We start from the raw sequence: 9,802 nt of genomic DNA on the forward strand, positions 1-9,802 counted from the left end.
TTTATTGGCAGTCACTGTTCTGACTAATTTATGGATGCAATCATTTCAGATTACTGAGCTTTGTACACAACAGTATAAGATCGCCATCTGCAGGATGAAAATGAGAATAAAAAAATACTCATCTGTATTTCCATATTTACCTGATTAAAAAAATAAAAAGAAGAAAAGAAAATGAATGTGTGTTTATTTTTGTCCTAGCCATAATAAATAAAATAAAAAAATATACAAATCCTCAATGCACTTTTCATACAGAATAGCATTCCCTTTCTTCTGTTGTGGGCGTAAAATAACATTGATATTGTGTCTCCCTTCCTTCCTATCTCCAGCACACAAATAAAATGCATTTTCTAATATCTTATGATACGGACAGGTCAGGTGTTAGCTGTATTTGGCTGCATACAGTAAAATTATAAAATTAATTTCATGTATTACTTTTCATAGAGTGTTATTTGACTCCACAGGCAGGCCAAAAAGGAGAACAACCCCGGGAACTCTGAGGCCAGGTCCACATCTCCGCTGGGGTGACCGAAGTCTGCTTTCCTGATCTTGGATCCAGGTGGAGGTTTGGATGTCCCAGACTTCAGGAAGCGTCCCACTTCTTGCCACTAATGTAACGGAACGTCCCACACTCCGCTTCAGTGTTTCCGTCAGTAATACCGCTTCCTCCAGGCTGACCATCAGAGAGATTTATTATTATAGTTGCATTGAATACAAGTCTAGCCGAAAATAGCTTGTAGAATCTTGAATGATTTATTGGACAGAATACAGCCTTTTTATACACTTTTAACACAAGGGGTTAGATAATGAAGTAGGGCTGGCTCATGGATACTCCCCCCTCCCCTCTAGAAACAACTTAAAAGACAATTATCTAATTAACATGGTAATTAACACAGCACTTAAGGCAGCCTAGGTGACCATGGGTTCAGTGAATACAAAGATATATCACCTTTCATAAGTGGTATGTGTACTCATCAACAAAAGTGTGGTGATTATTCAAAAGGACACAATAAAACTTTTGCAGAAAAAAAGAATCTATGACAAGAACCCTATATTGCAAGGGAAAAAAACTAACATATGTGCAGTGCATACAGGGGTATATCACCTATCATAAGTGATATGTGTCACCTTTCATAAAGGATATGTATATTCGCCAAACAGGTGTGTGGTATTATATAGAATCAAAACAAACTCATAAAACCCAAAATATAGTCCACAAGTGAAAAAATCTGTGACAGCAACACTATGTAGAATATGGCAAAGAGGGGATCCAGTATATGTTGCTACATCTGGTGGATAATCCTCGTGCATTCAGGTTTAATATAGGAGTGGAGGGGTAAATGCGCTTACCAGAAGGGATGGACACTCTCACGGCGGGGTGTCATACGAGCTTACGGATCCAACTGATCCTAGGGGTGTTCACTGAAGACCTGCTGGAACATGCCGATGGAGGATATCGGTAGGTGCATCCAAAACGACCTCAGGAGCAGGATGGACCATGCATTATCAGGTGGATGGATGGATTCCCCTCTCTCAGTACACAGGTAGCCAAAAAGATGTAGTTCTCACCATGTCATATAGCATCCACATAAAGAAAAAAAGGGAATCTCCACATGGTGCATGAACCAATAAAAGCAGGTTTATTTGAAACCATCAACAATAAAGCAAATGTTTCACAGGCATCAGGATAAAAAAGTTGAACAAGTGATCACAAGTCAGATAAAAAAGTGGTTAGCGTGGTAACAGGGTAACAGCAATCAGCAACCCGACATGTTTCGGACAAGTGTCCATCTACAGGGGCATATAGCTTGATACCTGAGACCACGCTGTACATATAACAACAATAATACAACCAAATAGCAATCAGCTGTGTGACTACCGTCCCTTGACCGCTAACCGGCCAATCCGAGACTAGCAGCAGTATCTGTCATGATAGTGGTTAGCTGTGTGCATCCCTCCCTAGCAGGGGCGTAACTACCACCATAGCAACCCATGCGGGCGCTATGGGGCCCGCAGCCAAGTGGGGCCCAGTGAGGATGAGAGCACCGCCGGCACAGTCTCCCAGCCAGGGGAAGAGAGAGGAGAGGAAGAGGCAAGCTGTGACCTGTGCCCAATGCAGCGTGACCTGTGCCCAATACAGCGTTGCCTGTGCCCAATACAGCCTGGTCTGCCTGTGCCCCATACAGCCTCACCTGTGCAGAGGCAAGCCACCCGGATCAGCAGAGAGCTGAATTGCCCAATGTAATAGCTTTCATTAGAACTTCCAGTGTTCCCGGGGCTCACGTCACATAGCTCCACCTCTTGGCCCAGCGCCTTTGATAGACAGAACACCAATCCAATGCGGGACGTGTGACGTCATCAAAGGCGTCAGACCAAGAGGTGGGGCTATGTGACGATGAGTCCCGGGAAGACGGGAAATTCAAATGAAAGCTATTACAGTGGGCAATCCCGCTCTCTGCTGATCCGAGTGGCTTGCCTCTTCCTCTGCACAGGTGAGGCTGTATGGGGCACAGGCAGACCTGACTGTATTGGGCACAGGCAATGTCGTATTGGGCACAGGTCACGCTGCATTGGGCACAGGTCACACTGTATGGGGCACAGGTCATGCTGTATGGGGCACAGGTCACATTGTATGGGGCACAGGTCACGCTGCATTGGGCACAGGTCACGCTGTATGGGGCACAGGTCACGCTGCATTGGGCACAGGTCACGCTGCATTGGGCACAGGTCATGCTGCATTGGGCATAGGTCACGCTGTATGGGGCACAGGTCACGGTGTATGGGGCACAGGTCATGCTGTATGGGGCACAGGTCATGCTGTATGGGGCACAGGTCACGCTGTATGGGGCACAGGTCACATTTTATGGGGCACAGGTCATGCTGCATTGGGCACAGGTCACGCTGCATTGGGCACAGGTCACGCTGCATTGGGCACAGGTCACGCTGCATTGGGCACAGGTCACGCTGTATGGGGCACAGGTCACGCTGTATGGGGCACAGGTCATGCTGTATGGGGCACAGGTCACACTGCATTGGGCAGGGGTCACGATGCATTGGGCACAGGTCACGCTGCATTGGGCACAGGTCATGCTGCATTGGGCACAGGTCACGCTGTATGGGACACAGGTCACGCTGTATGGGGCACAGGTCATGCTGCATTGGGCACAGGTCATGCTGCATTGAGCACAGGTCACGCTGTAAGGGGCACAGGTCATGCTGTATGGGGCACAGGTCACGCTGCATTGTGCACAGGTCACGCTGCATTGGGCACAGGTCACACTGCATTGTGCACAGGTCACGCTATATGTGGCACAGGTCACGCTGCATTGACACTAGGGCAGCTGGGGGGGGGGGCTGTTTGCAGGGGGGCCCCATACAACATTTTGCTATGGGGCCCTGCTATTTCTAGTTACGCCCCTGTGTCCCTAGACCTCTAACCAGCCAATCCGAGACAGGCACTAAGTGTCTGTCATTCGGTTGCGGAACATGTGATAGTTCCGGCCAATCGCGGCTTCTAGGGCTGAGTCATGTGACCTACTTAATGAGGATTCTGGTCAATGAAGGCCTCAAGAGTTAGGTCAAGCTCCAAGCCTCTCTGAGTTAACAAAACAGAGAGCAAGGAAATAAGACAGGAGGAGGGCTGATTCCACCCTGCTATCTGCAATCAATGTCATTGCACAGCCCGGCTAAACGCTCCTCTCCTGGTTACTTCCTGTATCAACGGAAGTACCAAAACAGTGCTAGTAGGCAGAGGGGACACTAATTAAATAAAAAATGGAATTAAAAAATGGAATAAAAAATGGGGCTAAACACGGGGGGCACTTAGATAGCCCTATTTTACAGGGGAATGAATTCTCTATTTCTGTAAGGGTGTGTTCCATCTTAACAACACGCTGATGTATTAGAATAGTGTTGTGTTTACAGACCCCATCTTAGCTTAAAAACAAATATGAACATCACATAAACAATAATTCTTAATCAAGGATAATCCATATATAAGGATAAAAAAAGGGAAAAAGGGAAAAGCGAAAAATCCTCCATACTAGATCGTATATCATAATTGACCCAAGAACTTTCATATTAATATTTACCTGTGGGGAACCTGTCGAACGACCCCGGGGGTAAAAATACAACCCGGGGTCGTGCGAACAGGAGCCGCACATATCACTGGAGACACCAAATAGAATCTCTAAGTTAGGATTTATTGATAAATGCATTCACATCCCATTCAACGTTTGACCCATAAGGGGAATAGCTCTTTAACTGGAAGATCCAAAAAGTTTCAAGCTTAGACACTCCCCTCATGAGTGGGCCACCTCTCCAGTGTGGAACAAACCTATCTATAATCTGAAACTTGGTGCCTCTCGGGTCCCTGTCATGGAACTGAAGAAAGTGGCGAGGTACACTGGGGTTAGTACGACCCAGTTTAATGGCAGTGATGTGTTCATTAACCCTAGTACTAAATGTTCTGATCGTCCGTCCTACATATTGTTTATTACATGAACATGTAATAAGATATACTTGTTGTATACGTGTTGTACACGTTACAAAGTATTTCAGATGGTAAATAGTTGAAGTAACTGTAGATTGGAATGTCTCAGATTTTTTACGCCCCAAGAGGTTGTGCACGCATACGTTGCACCTTTTGCAAGGATGATAACCCTTGGTTTCAGGAAAAAATGATGGTTTTACGGGGGCCTCAATAACATTATGTGCCCCTCTAAATATAACCTCGGCTCTAGGGGGAAGGACCGGGCCCAAAATGGGGTCATTTGTCAAAACATTCCAGTGACGGTTCAGGATACGTTTAATATGCTTATGCTGGACCGAAAATTGTGTAAATAATGACCATTTAAACTTGTCATTTGGAGGGGGTTTTGGTTTTTCAATAATGAGTGTCTCCCGGTCAATAGAGGATATCCTACTTATCTCTTGCTCTATCATTGCTAATTGGTAGCCTTTTTCAATAAAACGTTCTTTTAAGAACTGGGCTTGTTTGATAAAATCCAAGGGATTAGTGCAATTTCTGCGGATACGCAGTAGTTGGCTGCGCGGGACAGAATCTAACCACGGACCATAGTGGCAACTATCTGTAGAGATATAGCCATTTCTGTCCGTGGGTTTGAAAAACGTGGTGGTGACAATCTGGCGATCCGCTATAGAAATCTCTAAGTCCAAAAAATGGATAGAGGTTGTGCTCAGTTCGTATGTGAGAACTATGCCTCTATCATTGTTATTGAGGGTCGTCATGAAATCATGGAGAGTTTCTTCATCTCCTTTCCATAGGAGGAGAACGTCGTCTATATACCTGGCCCACAGACATAACTCTGGCCGCTGTAACGGGTAGACGACATCCTCCTCCCATAGAGCCATCAAAAGATTGGCGAGGCTGGGGGCAAACTTAGACCCCATTGCCACGCCTTTCCTCTGTAAGAAAAACTGGTTGGCATACCAGAAATAGTTGGATTGTGTGGCGAAACGAAGAAGATCCATGACGAAACTTTGCTGTATTGGTGGAATGTTACCACTTGTTGACAGGTTATGCTTTACAGTAGGGATGAGCCGAACACCCCCCTGTTCGGTTCGCACCAGAACATGCGAACAGGAAAAAAGTTTGCAGTTAAAGTCTATGGGACACGAACATGAATAATCAAAAGTGCTAATTTTAAAGGCTTATATGCAAGTTATTGTCATAAAAAGTGTTTGGGGACCTGGGTCCTGCCCCAGGGGACATGGATCAATGCAAAAAAAAGTTTTAAAAACTGACTTTTTTCAGGAGCAGTGATTTTAATAATGCTTAAAGTCAAACAATAAAAGTGTAATATCCCTTTAAATTTCGTAACTGGGGGGTGTCTATAGTATGCCTGTAAAGGGGCGCATGTTTTCTGTGTTTAGAACAGTCTGACAGCAAAATGACATTTCGAAGGAAAAAAGCCATTTAAAACTACTCGCGGCTATTGCATTGCCGGTTCGACAATACACATAGAAGTTCATTGATAAAAACGGCATGGGAATTCTCCACAGGGGAACCCCGAACCAAAATTAAAAAAAAAAATGATGTGGGGGTCCCCCTAAATTCCATACAAGGCCCTTCAGGTCTGGTATGGATATTAAGGGGAACCCCAGCCAAAATTTTAAAAAAAAATTGACGTGGGGTTCCCCCTAAATTCCATACCAGACCCTTCAGGTCTGGTATGGATTTTAAGGGGAACCCTGTGCCAAAAAAAAACAAAAAAATGGCGTGGGGTCCCCCCGAGAATCCATACCAGACCCTTATCCGAGCACGCAACCTGGCAGGCCGCAGGAAAAGAGGGGGGGGACGAGAGAGTGCCCCCCTCCTGAACCGTACCTGGCCACATGCCCTCAACATTGGGAGGGTGCTTTGGGGTAGCCCCCCAAAACACCTTGTCCCCATGTTGATGAGGACAAGGGCCTCATCCCCACAACCCTGGCCGGTGGTTGTGGGGGTCTGCGGGCGGGGGGCTTATCGGAATCTGGAAGCCCCCTTTAACAAGGGGACCCCCAGATCCCGCTCCCCCTGTGTGAAATGGGAAGGGGATACAAAAGTACCCCTACCGTTTCACTAAAAAACTGTCAAAAATGTTAAAAGTGACAAGAGACAGTTTTTGACAATTCCTTTATTCAAATGCTTCTTCTTTCTTCTTTCTTCTATCTTCCTTCATCTTCTTCTTCTGGTTCTTCTGGCTCTTCTGGTTCTTCCTCCGGCGTTCTTGTCCAGCATCTCCTCTGCGGCGTCTTCTATCTTCTTCTCCTCGGGCCGCTCCGCACCCATGGCATGGGGGGAGGCTCCCGCTCTTCTCTTCATCTTCTTCTCTTCTTCATCTTCTTCTTTTCTCTTCTTCTCGTCTTCTCTACTTCATTTTCTTCTCTGGGCCGCTCCGCATCCATGCTGGCATGGAGGGAGGCTCCCACTGTGTGACGGGGTCTCCTCGTCTGACGGTTCTTAAATAACGGGGGGCGGGGCCATCCGGTGACCCCGCCCCCCTCTGACACACGGTGACTTGACGGGACTTCCCTGTGACGTCACGGGGAATGCCACAGGGAAGTCCCGTCATGTCCCGTGCGTCAGAGGGGGGCGGGGTCACTGGGTGGCCCCGCCCCCCGTTATTTAAGAACCGTCAGACGAGGAGACGCCGTCACACAGCGGGAGCCTCCCTCCATGCCAGCATGGATGCGGAGCGGCCCGGAGAAGAAAATGAAGAAGAGAAGAAGAAGATGAAGAAGACGAAGAGAAGAGCAGGAGCCTCCCCCCATGCCATGGGTGCGGAGCGGCCTGAGGAGAAGAAGATAGAAGACGCCACAGAGGAGATGCTGGACGAGAACACCGGAGGAAGAACCAGAAGAGCCAGAAGAACCAGAAGAAGAAGAAGAAGATGAAGGAAGATAGAAGAAAGAAGAAGCATTTAAATAAAGGAATTGTCAAAAACTGTCTCGTGTCATTTTTAACATTTTTGACAGTTTTTAGTGAAATGGTAGGGGTACTTTTGTACCTCCTTACCATTTCACACAGGGGGAGGCCGGGATCTGGGGGTCCCCTTGTTAAAGGGCGCTTCCAGATTCTGATAAGCCCCCCTCCCGCAGACCCCCACAACCACTGGCCAGGGTTGTGGGGATGAGGCCCTTGTCCCCATCAACATGGGGACAAGGTGTTTTGGGGGCCTACCCCAAAGCACCCTCCCAATGTTGAGGGCATGTGGCCTGGTACGGTTCAGGAGGGGGGCGCTCTCTCGTCCCCCCCTCTTTTCCTGCGGTCTGCCAGGTTGCGTGCTCGGATAAGGGTCTGGTATGGATTTTTGGGGGGACCCCACACTGTTTTTCTTTTTTTTTTTGGTGCGGTGTTCCCCTAAAATCCATACTAGACCTGAAGAGTTTTAAAGGGATATTACACTTTTATTGTTTGACTTTTTTGTTTTTGTAAATTTTTTTTATTATAATTTCAATGTAAATACAAAACATGAGCATGAGCCTGGGCATACCCAGGCTCATGCAACAACTACATAAAAAAAAAAAAAAACATACACATAGAAATCTATATATATGTTCCTAACTAAACCATTGTATGCTCAACCACCTGTGTATTCAAAGCAATCCTCCAATTCCATGTGTACGCTGCAATACCCATTTTATTCATTTATGGAATGAGATGTGCAATATAATAACATATTCATATTCCCCCCCTTCCCATACCTATCGACTGAACAGCCCAGGGACTTTTATGAGATCAGGAACGTCATTTGAGCCATTCCCGGTACTTAATAGAGTGAACTAATCATCAATCGAGTCTGCATTAGTAGACAGGGATTCCGTCCAAATATCCCACATTTTGTGGAATTTTTTTTCACAACCACGTGACAGGTAAGTAGCTTTGTACAATGGTAGGGCCGCATTCACCAACCTCTTCCAGAAATTTATTGAAGGTGCAGATGAGGCCTTCCATCTGAGTACTGTAGATTTACGGGCATAGTAAAGTAATAATCCTAGCAGGGTTCTGATTGCCCGGCGTGGGGCCAGTGGTTTAACGAGTCCCAGCAGACATACCTCTACAGACAATGGCACAGGAATGGTGGTGACAGTCAAAATAAATTTGGTTACCTCAACCCAAAAAATTGCAATCTGAGGACAATTCCAAAAAATATGAATGAAATCCGCTGAGGCTGAGTTACACCTCCAGCAAGAGGCAGAAATAGATGGATAGATTATATGTAAGTGCTCAGGCGTGTAATATACCTTATGTACTATTTTAAATTGCACCAATTTATCTCTGGCTGATACTAGCTGTGAGAAGGGGTATTCCCACATTTCTTCCCAATCTTCTGTGTCCAATGCAGGGAAATCTACCTCCCTTTTGCCTTAAGGTTTTCTAGTCCTGTGTGTACGTTAGGGAGTAGTGCCTTATATATGGAAGATAAGGGTTTAGATAAAGCTTCATCTCTGAGCAGAGTCTCTAGATTCGAGGTGTAAAAGGCCACGGGAGCATTTGCAAACTGAGTGTTGAAAGCGTGCCTAAGCTGCAGTAATCTAAACAGGTGTGAGTTAAATTATATTGTTGTTTCAACCTATCAAAAGTCTGTATTTTGCCCTCAAGACAAATTTGATTTATATATTTAATGCCCTTGCATGCCCATACCCCAGGGTCGGGAATGGACCCGAATTCTGGTAATTGCGGATTGAACCAAAGAGGGCTATAAGGGGAAATGTGTCCAGAGGGGATGGGGCGTAGTGAATTTGCCACTGACCACGCCTGTATTACCGCTCTCATTGCTGATGTAAGAGGGAAGGGAGCCCTAGAGCCCCAGTAAAGTAGGTTCCTTAGTGCCTCATAAGACCCAAAACGTGCTGCTTCCAGAACCACTGCTGTGTTGAACTCATCAGAGACCAGTCAGTTGTGGGCATGTGATAGCATGGCCACCACAAAATAAGAGTAAAGGTCAGGGCAAGCCAAACCCCCCTCTCCCCAAGGTCTCTGCAGCACCGTCAGCTTAAATCTCGGCTGACCGGATCCCCAGAAAAAAGATAGTAGAACGTTTTTTATTAGGCGAAATATCTTTTTGGGGATCCAGACAGGTGCATGTCTGAGAGCATAGAGAAAGGCAGGCAGAAGCTTCATCTTAAATAAATTAATCCTCCCGATTAAAGATAGGGGAAGATTTGCCCATGCCCTCAGTCTCTTTCTCATCCTCTGCACCAGTGGTTCTAAGTTAAGGGTATAATAGTCAGAGGTAGATGTGGAGATGTGAATACCTAGATATTTAATTTTGTCTGTCCATAGTAAAGGTAAATTAGG

This window comes from Aquarana catesbeiana, linkage group LG06, assembly GCF_042186555.1.
Source record: "Aquarana catesbeiana isolate 2022-GZ linkage group LG06, ASM4218655v1, whole genome shotgun sequence".
Taxonomy (NCBI): domain Eukaryota; kingdom Metazoa; phylum Chordata; class Amphibia; order Anura; family Ranidae; genus Aquarana; species Aquarana catesbeiana.